Raw genomic sequence first — 12,303 nt, 5'->3', positions numbered from 1 at the left:
TCGACAGTTAAAAGAAACCGCTGTGGTGAAATACTCTCTACGATTAATAATTTTCTAAAGCGTCGTGGCGCAGCGGTAAGCGCTCGGGTTCGTAATCCGAAGGTCACCGGATCGAATCTCGCGCCATGCAACCTTTTTTTTAGTATTTGTTTTTTGTAATTCAAATGTGTGTGTGTACGTACACACACACACACACACACACACACACACACACACACACACACACACAATATATATATTATATAATTCCCGGCAATATATATATATATATATATATATATATATATATATATATATATATATATATATATATAAAATTCCCGGCTATCTGTTGCAACAATTATGCATATAATAAGTTGTTGAAAGTCGTTTGTCGTGGAAAAACTGGCGACTTCGAACATCATTATGTTTTCCGCAAACAAAGTTGTTTTCATAAATGTTATTAATTGTCCTCATAATGTTAACCACGTATAGTTAACGGAAGACGTAGAAACGATATTCCGAAACGAATACGTATAGCGTAAGTCAAACGTTCGAATTAGAATAGAGACCCCACGAACACAAATTTGCTGTGGCAGGTATGAAATATAAACTCCGTTACTCGCTCGTTACACTTGAAGGACAGATGTTGAATGGGCCCGAAACGAGCCGCCGCATAGCAGCGTAGTTGCCTGCTAACTTCGACAGTAGCGCAACTTATAACATCGTCGAAAATTGGTGCGGACGTGAGAGCTTTGGTACACCCTGTTAAACAAACGGAAAAATGGAGGCGGTACAATTGGAGAGCGATCCGCCTTCACGAACATGCATAAGTAATTCATTTATATATATATATATATATATATATATATATATATATATATATATATATATGTGTGTGTGTGTGTGTGTGTGTGTGTGAATTACAAAAAACTAATAATAAAAAAAGATTGCATGGCGCGAGATTCGATCCGGCGACCTTTGGATTACGAACCCGAGCGCTTACCACTGCGCCACGACGCTGTAGAAAATTATTAATCGTAGAGAGTATTTCACCGCAGCGGTTTCTTTCAACTGTCGATTTTCTCGACAACGGCTGAGAAGTGCATCTTGGTGCTTTGCCACATGACACCTCTGGCCATGAGCTTTTATTATGCGCAGTATGAATCGAATCTGAATTTCACAATTGGCGGCCTCCCCTTGTAAGTCAGTTGGAGTCTGGACCTAGTAGCAAGCACACTGGGTGCTGCCATCTCGAAGTCTGTTGGAGTATAAGTGATGACCGTACTGCTTGAAATAAAGACATCAGTCCTTTTCCTGCTAATCGACAGGTGGTGACTTAGGTTAGTACAAGTGTACTTTAGTTGACGCAGTTTTCATAGCTTAGCAGCGAAAACATAACTGACTGCCAAAATTCAAACTTGGCGAGAATTCGTAGGTTTATGTGGACTTAGGCCAATTGGGTCACATCCACTAACCTTTTCAGACCATTTTTTCGTAGGTGTGACAGATTATCGTGTTGGAATTCGGACTTGAGACCAATTTTTTTTTTTTTTTTTTTTTTTTATGGAGAGTAAGGTTAGTGGACGTAGCCCAATTGGCATATCTTCCCCCCAAAATTCAAACTTCGTGCCAAAATCCGACATCTGGAATGACGTCCTCTACTGGTAGCTATGTGTACTAAGTCAGTTGGACTTCGGACCTCGTGGCGAACACACCTGCATGATATTGTTTAAATAATGTTAAAGAGAAGTCCGGTTTTCCTGCCATTGTTGTGCTGGAATTTGAACTTCCCACCATTTTTCTTGGGATGGGGGCTAGGTTAGTGGAGGTAGGTCAAGTGTACAATCTTACACCACATGATGGATACACTGGGTGCAGCCATCTTGACTGACGTCACAGTGGCGCCCTCTGGTTGTGGCGATGTGTACTAAGTCAGTTGGAGTCCTGACCTTGTGGTGAACACACCTGCATGGAATTGCTTAAATAAAGTCCTTTTCCCACAAATCCCTAGGAGGTGGCGGCAGTCTGGCGACTGAGGGTTAGTAAAGTGTTCTTTCTTTGGCGCCATTTTGTTAGCTTAATAGAAATATGGGAACTGAGTTTGGTTTACAGCAAAAATTAAAAGTTGGTGCCAGTTCGTAGACACAGGTGGCAGTCGGGTGACTTAGGTTAGTGGAGGTAGGCCAAGTGAGCTATTTTCCTGCGCTTTTATTTGCTTAGTAGAGATAAGAGCGGTGTGGCGCATTATCCTGTTGGAATTTGAACTTCCCTCCATTTTCTAGGGGGTTGGGGGTTAGGTTAGTGGACGTAGCCCAATTGGTATACATTCCCGCCATTTTCGTGGTGTGATGCATTATCCTACTGGAATTTGAATTTCCCGCCAATTTTCTTCTGGAGGGTTAGGTTTGTGAAGGTAGCCCAATTGACCTATCTTCCTGTCAAAATTCCAACTTCCCGCCAAAATCCGCCATCTTGGGTGACGTCATGCACTGTTGCCAAGTCTACATGCCGCCATCTTGAATGATGTCATCAGCGCCATCTTGAATAAATTTCGCAACAATGGAATGTGGGGCAGCACCCCCTTGTCACACTACTCCCACCGAGAAGTCACGCGATCGCACTACGGAAATTTTTCAACCTTTCTTTAACCTAGTCTTCGCCTCTCAATGACGTGGAGATTGCCAACATCAGTAAGTGGTTTGGTATCCATGTTTAAGTGTAGGTGCTTTCCTCGGTAGGAAAGTACAATATTGAAACACTTGCAAGATGCCGCTCAGCCACTGCAAATCATCATCATCATACTACGAAGAGGATATTTCAATACATTTGTGATAAAGCACAATGCTTTGTAAGCTTTACAACATATAACTTGCAGCCCCTGCAATATCCTCAGGTGACCAATTGCTCTACCACTAGTATACCACATATTCTTTAAAGAATCCAACGGCCGTGTACAAAATGGCTTCAAATGTCTGAATTCTTCACAAATGAGTGAATGTGTTAAATATTTGACATTTAGCATGTAAGCCAAAAAAAGTGTAGGAAAGGTATGAAATTCTGCTCACTTTTAAGCAAAACGGAATTTTTCACGCATCTCAATGTCTGACTGAACTGTGTGCTACAGCGTTAAGTCAAGCGCCAGCACGCCAGTCGGGGACGATAGCGCGGAGAAGGCTCTGACAAGAAGTCTGCTAACTGCACGCTGACCGACCCCTCTCCTGGACAACAATGCGACAGCAGCAGCCTCTATGTGAAGAGGGCATAAGCGTCACGCCCGATGGTAGCGGCCCAGTCGAAGAGAAGCTCGAGACTAGTGACCTGAATAGAAGCGTCACCTGTATGACTTCACTTGTATTAGGAATTGTATATACCGAAGAAGCTTGCTTTATTTTGTCTGTCGCCCTTGGCTTGTGACGCATCTATGTAATTCTTGTAATTCTCAAAGTTAAGTACTGTCGTCAACCCCCCCCCCCCCCATGAACCACGGACCTTGCCGTTGGTGGGAAGGCTCGCGTGCCTCAGCGATACAGATAGCCGTACTGTAGGTGCAACTACAAAGGAGGGGTGTCTGTTGAGAGGCCAGACAAATGAGTGGTTCCTGAAGACGGGCAACAGCCTTTTCAATAGTTGCAGGGGCAACAGTCTGGATAATAGACTGATCTGGCCTTGTGACATTAACCAAAACAGCTTTGCTGTGCTGGTACTGCGAATGGCTGAAAGCAAGGGGAAACTACAGCTGTAATTTTTCCCCGAGGGCATGCAGCTTTCCTGTATGGTTAAATAACAACGACGTCCTCTTGGGCATAAGATTCCAGATGTGAAATAGTCTCCCATTCGGATCTTCGGGCGGGGACTACCCAGGAGGGCGTCACTATCAGGAGAAAGAAAACTGGCGTTCTACATATCAGAGTGTGGAATGTCAGATCCCTTAATCAGGCAGGTAGATTAGAAAATTTAAAACGGGGAAATGACTAGGTTAAAGTTAGATATAATGGGAATCAGTGAAGTTTAGGGACAAGACTTCTAGTCAGGTGAATATAGAGTTATAAATACAAAATCATATAGGGGTAATGCTAAAGTAGGTTTAATAATGAATAAAAAAATTGGGGTGTGGGTAAGCTACTACGAACAGCATAGTGAACGCATTATCGTAGCCAAGATAGACACGAAGCCCACGCCTACCACTGTAGTACAAGTTTATATGTCAACTAGCTCCGCAGATGACAAAGAGATTGATGAAATGTACGATGGGATAAAAGAAATTATTCAGATTGTGAAGGGAGATGAAAATTTAATAGTCATGGGTGACTGGAATTTGATAGTAGGAAAAGGAAGAGAAGGAAACTTAGTAGGTGAATATGGAATGGGGTAAGAAATGAAAGAGGAAGCTGCCTGGTAGAATTTTGCACAGAGTGTAACTTAATCATAGCTAACACTTGGTTCGAAAGAAAGGATATTGCGGAGACATGGCTTAGCCACAGCCTGAGGGATGTTTCCAGAATGAGATTTTCACTCTCCAGCCCCCAGGCTGTGGCTAAGCCATGTCTCCGCAATATCCTTTCTTTCAGGAGTGCTAGTTCTGCAAGGTCTGCAGGAGAGCTTCTGTGAAGTTTGAAAGGTAGGAGACGAGGTACTGGCAGAGGTAAAGCTGTGAGGACAGGGCGTGAGTCATGCTTGGGTAGCTCAGTTGGTAGAGCACTTGCCCGCAGAAGGCAAAGGTCCCGAGTTCGAGTCTCGGTCCGGCACACAGTTTTAATCTGCCAGAAAGTTTCATACCAGTGCTCACTCTGCTGCAGAATGAAAATGTCATTCTGGAATCATGAAAGAACGTTGTGTACATGGCAGAGGCCTGGAAATACTGGAAGGTTTCAGATGGACTATATAATGGTAAGACAGAGATTCAGGAACCAGGTTTTTAACTGTAAGACATTTCCAGAGGTAGACGTGGACTCTGACCACAATCTATTGGTTATGAACTGTAGATTAAAGCTAAAGAAACTGCAAAATGGTGGGAATTTAAGGAGATGGGACCTGGATAAACTGAAAGTTTGGTTGGTTGGATTAAAAGCGGGAGAAATGGACCAAATGTGTCATCAGTCTCTTGTCGCGAATAAAACAGTGCCACAAGTGTGAGAATAAAACAAACAAGACTGACAACTCAAAACAGAATGAAAGGAATAATCACAAGAACGATTAAGGGCAACAAACATGTAAATGGACAAAAGGGAACAAGAAAACCACAGGAATGCAACAAATGGGACGAAGAGATTAAAACAACAAAGCAGACTGGCTGCCCATGAGAAAAAAAAAAGGAGCAGCCAGCCACTCTGCAACACATTAAAAACTCCACCCTAGAAGCACTAGGGTGGAGGACACAGAGGGACAAAGGACATGTATTAAAACTTAGATCAAATGAAAAAACCCATCCTCATAAACTAAAAAAACTACAACTAAATCAGCCGATGAGGCACTGTCAGATAAAATTAGTGGCAATGACTCCGGTAACCCAAGATTTCATTGCTGTGCAGACGAAGTGAGGCAGTGCACCTGAATATGGGCCACTGTCAACCGGGCACCGCACCGACACTCGGGCAGGTCTCCGTGGCGCAGGAGGTGACCGTGGGTTGCCCAAGCGTGGCCAATGCGGAGCCAGCAGAAGACAACAGATTCCCTGTGAGAGGCCTGCATGAAAGTCTTCCACACATTCGTAGCCTCTTTACTGACACACAGTTGTGTTACACCATTCCATCTCCGAAAGCCAAAAAACCCTACGGCGTAAGTCAGAACACAGGTTAGGTTCAGGGACGCCCATCTCCAGAACCAGTTTCCGCGTAGCCCGTTCGGCAAGCCTGTCGGCAAGTTCGTTGCCTGGGATGCCGACGTGTCCTGGGGTCCACACAAACACCACCGAATGACGGGCCCGGTCCAGGGCGAACACGGACTCCCGGACGTATGCTACCAAAAGATGGCGAGGGTAGTACTGGTCGATAGTTTGTAGGCTGCTCAAGCAGTCAGTACACAGAAGAAACGATTCCCCGGGGCACGAACGGATATACTGAACTGCACGAGAGATGGCCACCAGCTCTGCAGTGAATACACTGCAGCCATCGGGCAAGGAATGCTGTTCAAAATGGCCTCTGTGGACGTAGGTGAAACCGACACGACAGTCAGCCATCGAGTTGTCAGTGTAAACCACTTCAGAGCCCTGGAACACGTCAAGAACCGAGAGGAAGTGACAGCGAGAGCGGCAGGAGTAACTGAGTTCTTAGCGTCGTGCGAAAGGTCCAGACGAATCTGAGGCCTAGGTGTACACCGTAGAGGTGTATGCGGACGTAGGTAAAGGGAAGAACTCCAGTTCAGACAGAAGGGATCGCACGCGAATCGCAATCATTAGCCCTGTCCTGGGCTGCCGACGCGGGAGATGAACTGCCGTGGGTGGAAAAAGGAGACGGTAATTTGGATGCTCAGGAGAACTACGAATGTGTGCAACGTAACGTGGCGAGCAGTTGTGCACGTCGGATCTGCAGTGGAGGTACTACTACTTTTAATGTCTCATTTCCCACCAAATTCTCTCAGCATTAATTCAACTACATTCCATTAACCTTGTTTACCTTTTGTTGATGTTCATCTTATAGGTGCCTTTCAAGACACTATCTACTCGATTGATATGATGATATTCAAAGCACTCAGTCATCTTTGACAGTATTACAATATCGCCAGAAAAACTCACAGATTTTGTTTCTCTTTACTGAACTTTAATTTCTTTTCCAAATTCTTCTTCATTTTCTACACATAATGTTGAACACACAGAAATAAAATCTGTCTGACTTCCTTCTCAACTAATGCTTCCCTCCCATGTCCTCCTGATCTTATAGTGGCAGTCTCATTTCTGTACAATTAGCAAATAACTTTTCACTCCCTCTATTCTGTCACTGTTAGTTTCAGAATTTCAATCTGTTCATTTCAGTCAACCATGTAAAAAGTGACCACAAAACATACAACTGCTACCGTTTTAGATTTGCTTTTCTTTAGGTTTTCTTGTAAGACAAGTTGTAGGTTCATTACAGCCAACATAACTCTGAAACCCAAACAGATCTTCCTCAAGATCAGTTTCTGTTCCTTCCTGTATTTTAACTATGGAAGAATTCCAGTGCATTCCAATCACAAGTGGGAAAAATAAACACTTCTTTTGTAAATCTGAATACAAGACGAGTCTTGCAAAGCCCAGCTGACACTGCATCAACCCCCTGCTTTGAGATATAGCAGCAGTCATCTCTACATCGATACCTCGTAAACTACTGTGAAGTGCGGGACAGAGGGTACTTCCCATTGTACCAATTTTTAAGGCTTCTTCCAGTTCTATTCACATAAAGAACACAGGATGAACAATTATTTAAACATATCCGTGAGCACTATAATTAGTATAATCTTGTCCTTGAGATGACTACAGAATGCTGCAGTACATTCCTAGATTTCTCACTTAGTATTCGATCTTGAAACTTTATATGTAGGCTTCCTCATAATAGTTTGCATCTATCTTCAAGTGTTTACCAGTTCAATTTCTTCAGCATCTCTGTGTCACTCTCCCGTGGGTCAAACAATCTTGTGATCATTTATGCTGCCTTCCTCTGTATATATTCCAGTCCCCTTTGTTAGTTGGTACGGGACCCACACACTTGGGCAACGTTCTAGGAACTTTCGCGTAGGCCGAGACAGCTGTAATCATTGCTATACCATAACTAAGCACTGTCCACACAGCTCATCAAATTCTTCGGTAGTAAATGACCGGATGGTGTCTTATTTCGGACATGTCTGAAAGAACAGACACCTTACCCTCACATAGCTGATTCACCTCTGTGGGCAATGAATCCACCACCTTCAGTGCGGGTGCACAGTTTGATTAGACTTCCTGCAGGATTCTTAATGTAGTGAGCACAGAGGACCTGAATGGGATTGTGGATAGGTGGTGCAAGGTGCAAATCTGAGTCGGCTGGGAGGAGTGCCGAGATACTCCTCAAAGTTCCTTTGTTTTAGGGTGCAAAAGCAACTAAGGTCATACGAGCTCATGTCGTAATTTTAGATCATCGAGAAGTAAAAGAACTTAAAAGTGATTAAATGTTAAGCCCAATCAATGGAAGGAAAGGGAGTTAAGAAGAAGGATTTCCGCGTGAAGAAAGGTCCACAAAATACACTGTAGAGACAGCGAAAGTCCTGAACCGAAGACGAAATGTCCTTTGCCATTTTGTTGCGACAGATAAAAAGTAAAAACAGTTGACAGACCGTGTGTCATTCACTAAAACAGCCAATAACTCAGATGGCAAACATATGTGAGAACGTAAGCAGTTAAAAAGAAAAGGGCATTCAGTCACGAAATGGTGAACCATAAGACCAACGACAATGAGCACAAAGTGGCAGGGTATCACCACTTAACAAATGATGATGGCTAAACAACAATGCCCAACATGTAACCAAAAAAATTATTTCCTCACAGCGAGATCGCAGAGACGAGGTCGGCCGAACCACTGGGAGAGATTCAATTCCCTGGGGTTTGTTCTCACGAAGAGAAGACCACTGGTGATGCCAAAGTGACACCACCTGCTGACAGACAGCAACACAAAGATAATGTGAAGATGGGGAAGAGCTAGCAGACCGAGGTAGGAGGACTGCAGCAGAGGCAGCAGCCTCATTTCCCGTCAGACCGACCTGACCGGGGACCCACGTAAACATCACAGTGCCTCCTGCAAATGGAAGCTTTCTTGGACCCCTGCACAAAAGATACAGACTGTGTACAGCACACAAAGGCTCTGAAGGGCACAGAGAGTAGCAGAGCACAATTAAAAAGCACGTGTTGCTGCATGTACTGGGTGCCGTGATACAGGTTGAAGGTTTCTGCTGTAGATATTGAGCTGTCTTCTAAAAGCGATACAAAAAATAGTCAGTGCCAAAGACAGAGGCACACCCAACACCACACTCAGTCTCAGAGCCATCAGTGTACACAAAGGTACCGACACCACATTTCGTGTGAAGGTCGAGAAACTTACAGCGATAGATGGAATCCAAAGTAGCTTCCTTAGGAAGCGAATGAAGTCCGAGATGAACACGGGCCACCGCTTGAAGCCAATGTGGTGAAGAGTTCGCACCCAATGGAAACGTGGCAGGTAGCACGAAGTTAAACTGGCGGAGCAATAGTCAAAAGCTAACTCCGAGAGGTAAAAGAGAAGCAGGATGCATCCCATACTAGCAGTCAAAGGAGTCATCAAAGAACGAGGTGTAGGACGGGCGGCCAGGCGTGGCAGACAAATGGCACGTGTAGCCGAGAGACTCATAACCGGGCTAGTGTAAAAGATACCAGTGGCCAAACGGATTCCATGACGATGGACTGTATTAAGACGGCACAAGATGGACGGATGTGCAGATGCATTAATGAAACACCAGTGTTTGCATTAACAACCCATATTGAAAATGGATATGAGAAGAAATGCGTAAGCATAGCTGCTTTCTTGGATCTATCCACAGCCTACGACACCTTATGGCGAGGAGGCCTTCTCTTAAAATTTGTGAGCATCATTCACTGTCGGAAACTCATAAACCTACTTAGCAACATGCTAAGCAACAGACTTTTCCAGATTTACTCTGATAATGACAGAAGCAAAATCTTCAAAGTAAGTGACGGACTACCTCAAGGATCTGTATTGGCCCCTCTCCTTTCCAGTTTATACATTTATGACCTGCCAGCCACAACTTCGAGGAACTTCATATATGCTGATGACATCTGTCTGGTAACCCAGAGCTCCAGTTTCACCATTGCTGAAAGCACATTAACTGCCGACATGGAAATCCTGGACACATACATACTTCAGGAAATGGTGCCTCTGCCTAAACCCTCAGAAAACTGTTAATTCAGCATTCCACCTATGGAACAGACGCTGTGACTATAAACCACAAGTTAAACTCCGAGGCCAAACCTTGAAGTACCGCAGCACACCGAAGAACCTCAGAATAGCACTCGATAGGTCCCTAACTTTCCGATAACATCTCTCCAACGTGGCCGCAAAAGTGAAGACCCGTAATATCATTCAGAAGCTTGCTGGTACCTCCTGGGGTTGCAGCGCTCAAACCCTAAGATCAACTGCTTTGGCACTATCATACTCTGTTGCTGAATACTGTTGTCCAACTTGGATGAACAGTGCTCACTGTAGCAAGATGGAGAGTACCAGTCCTCCGGCAGGTATCATATGCCAGAATGAGATTTTCACTCTGCAGCGGAGTGTGCGCTGATATGAAACTTGCTGGCAGATTAAAACTGTGTGCCCGACCGAGACTCGAACTCAGGACGAGTTACTGGCAGAAGTAAAGCTGTGAGGACCGGGCGTGAGTCGTGTCTCGGTAGCTCAGATGGTAGAGCACTTGCCCACGAATGGCAAAGGTCCCAAGTTTGAGTCTCAGTCGGACACACAGTTTTAATCTGGCAGGAAGTTTCAGGTATCATAGGCTTTCTCCAAATCAAAAAAAAAATACAGCCACCATCTGGTATTTCTACAGAAAACTGTTTATTTATTTATTGTTCCATGGGACCAAATTAAGGAGAAAACTCCATGGTCATGGAACGAGTCAATACATGAAATTATAATACGATATTAGAAACAGATAAAAGAAATATAAAAAAACATATTCAGGTGACAAGTCTTAAGTTTAAATAAAGAAAACAACAATGTAACACTGGAATTTGCTTAATTTTTTCTCTCTTCCAGGAGCTCCTCGACAGAATAGAAGGAGTGAGCCATGAGGAAACTCTTCAGTTTAGACTTAATAGTTTGGGCTACTGCTAAGATTTTTGAGTTCTTGTGGTAGCTTATTGAAAATGGATGCAGCAGAATACTGCACTCCTTTCTGCACAAGAGTCAAGGAAGCGCATTCCGCATGCAGATTGGATTTCTGCCTAGTATTAACTGAGTGAAAGCTGCTAACTCTTGGAAATAGCCTAATATTGCTAACAACAAATGACATTAAAGAAAATATATACTGTGAGGGCAATGTCTGAATTCCCAGACTATTGAATAGGGGTCGACAAGAGGTTCTCGGACTTACACCACATATAGCTTGAACAGCCCGTTTTTGAGTCAAAAATACCCTTTTTTAATCAGAAGAATTGCCCCAAAAAATAATACCATACGACATAAGTGTATGAAAATATGCAAAGTAGACTACTTTTCGTGTTGAAGTGTCACTTAATTCAGATACTGTTCTAATGGTAAATAAAGCAGCATTTAGTTTCTGAACAAGATCCTGGACATGGGCTTTCCACAACAGCTTACAATATGCCCATTCTGTCTGATCAAAATATCGGTTCTTGTTGAATTGTGAGTTAGAAACTGTAAAAACTGAGTCTTACTGTGATTTAGCATCAAATTATTTTCCACAAGCCACAAACTTATTTCATGAACTACGTTATTTAATACTGCTTCAATATTACACACAAGATCCTTCACTATCAAGCTGGTGTCATCAGCAAACAGAAATATTTTTGAATCACCTGTAATACTAGAAGGCATATCATTTATATAAATAAGAAACAGGAGTGGCCCCAGCACCGACCCTTGGGGAACGCCCCACTTAACAGTGCCCCATTGGGACTGAACATCACTACCACTCTCAATATTGTGGAGAATTACCTTCTGCTTTCTGTTCTTAAAGTAAGAGGCGAACCAATTGTAAGCTACTCCCCTTACTCCATAATGGTCCAACTTCTGCAGTAATATTTTGTGGTCAACACAGTCAAAAGCCTTCATTAAATCAAAGAAAACACCTAGCGTTCGCAACCTTTTATTTAATCCGTCCAAAACCTCACAGAGAAAAGAGAATATAGCATTTTCAGTTGTTAAACCATTTCTAAAACCAAACTGAACATTTGACAGCAAATTATGTGAATTTAAATGCTCCAGTAACCTCATATATACAACCTTCTTGATAACTTTAGCAAACACCGATGGCATAGAAATAGGTCTAAAATTGTCAATATTATCAATGTCTCCCTTTTTATAAAGTGGCTTCACTACCGAGTACTTTAATTGGTCAGGAAACCGACCACTCCTAAAGGAAAAGTTACAGATATGGCTGAGAACTGGGCTAACATACATAGAACAATACTTCAGTATTCTGCTACATACCCCGTCATATCCATGAGAGTTCTTGGTCTTTAGTGATTTAATTATTAACTCAGTCTCCCTCTTGTCATATAGAAAACTGTTCATGACACGGGTTGACAAAGTGACGATATGGACAACTGCAAAACGACGCACTCGCAATCTACTAACCACTGCA

General features: G+C 43.3%; 1 protein-coding gene and 1 non-coding gene across 2 annotated transcripts in view; one reads left to right on the top strand and one right to left on the bottom strand.

The window, feature by feature from the left end:
- The window catches only part of LOC126213321 (peroxynitrite isomerase THAP4-like), a 257,176-nt gene that overhangs the window by 192,849 nt on the left and 52,024 nt on the right, over positions 1-12,303 (bottom strand). The gene's annotated exons all lie outside the window — the stretch shown is intronic.
- Positions 4,654-4,728, top strand: Trnal-cag (transfer RNA leucine (anticodon CAG)). Its single transcript has one exon. It is a non-coding gene; the product is annotated as a tRNA-Leu (tRNA).

This window comes from Schistocerca nitens, chromosome 11 (genome assembly GCF_023898315.1).
Source record: "Schistocerca nitens isolate TAMUIC-IGC-003100 chromosome 11, iqSchNite1.1, whole genome shotgun sequence".
In the NCBI taxonomy this organism is placed as follows: domain Eukaryota; kingdom Metazoa; phylum Arthropoda; class Insecta; order Orthoptera; family Acrididae; genus Schistocerca; species Schistocerca nitens.
Note: the sequence above shows the minus strand (reverse complement) of the source record. Positions and strands in the feature narration are given on the sequence as shown.